At 37.3% G+C, this 879-nt stretch overlaps 1 pseudogene; it reads left to right on the top strand.

Annotated features, from left to right (window-relative positions):
• Positions 1-7: 7 nt before the first annotated feature.
• Positions 8-578, top strand: LOC102490187 (quinone oxidoreductase pseudogene; annotated as a pseudogene).
• Positions 579-879: the final 301 nt, after the last annotated feature.

The raw sequence follows: 879 nt of genomic DNA, 5'->3' as shown, positions 1-879 counted from the left end.
TCTGTTACACAGTGCCCTTGTGAAGGCTGGAGAAAGTATTCTGGTTCACAGAGCTAGTGGAGGAGTTGGAATAGCCACATGTCAGATTGCTAGAGCTTATGGTTTAAAGGTTTTGGGCACAGTCAGTACTGAGAAAGGAGGAAGAACTGTTTTGCAAAATGAAGCCCATGAAGTGTTTAATCACAGAGAAGTTAATTATACTGATAAAATTAAGAAATCTGTTGGTGAAAAGGGAATTGATGTGATTATTGAAATGCTAGCTAGTGTAAATCTTAGTAAGGGTTTGAATCTTCTTTCACATGGAGGACAAGTAATAGTTGTTGGCAGCAGAGGTCCTATTGGAATAAACCCATGAGATACCATGACAAAGGAGTCCAGTATAATTGGAGTTAATCTCTTTGCATCAACCAAAGAGGAATTTGAGAAATGTGTTTCAGTCCTTGAAGCCAGAATGGAAATTGGTTGGTTGAAACCTATAGCAGGTTCTCAGTTTCAATTGGAGAAGGTGGCTGGCCCAAGCTCATGAAAATATTATTCATGGCAGTAGAGCTACTGGAAAAATGATTCTTCTCTTATGATGGTTAACTCATGGATTTCCTTTGCAAGTCAAAGTTTTTACCCCGCAGTTTTACTTGCACTGTCTTTCCTTTAATTAACATTCATTTGGTTGAGTAACTTTCTTCTATTAGAAAACAAGATTTTCTGTTGGAGAGAGCAGAGGCAGTGGAGTAAACTATACTTAGAGTTGGCAATATTTTTTATACTTTTATTCTCAAATCAAGGAGTAATTACAGAAGAAAATATCATGTTACTGGGTTCATTTGACTTTGTGAGGCTTTCCAGGAATTCCTAACTGGTGTCTGATTAATTCCATGTCTT

Source organism: Tupaia chinensis, unplaced genomic scaffold (genome assembly GCF_000334495.1).
Source record: "Tupaia chinensis unplaced genomic scaffold, TupChi_1.0 Scaffold144381_1, whole genome shotgun sequence".
NCBI lineage: Eukaryota > Metazoa > Chordata > Mammalia > Scandentia > Tupaiidae > Tupaia > Tupaia belangeri.
The sequence above is the reverse complement of the archived record's forward strand: the minus strand, read 5'-3'. Positions and strand labels throughout refer to the sequence as shown.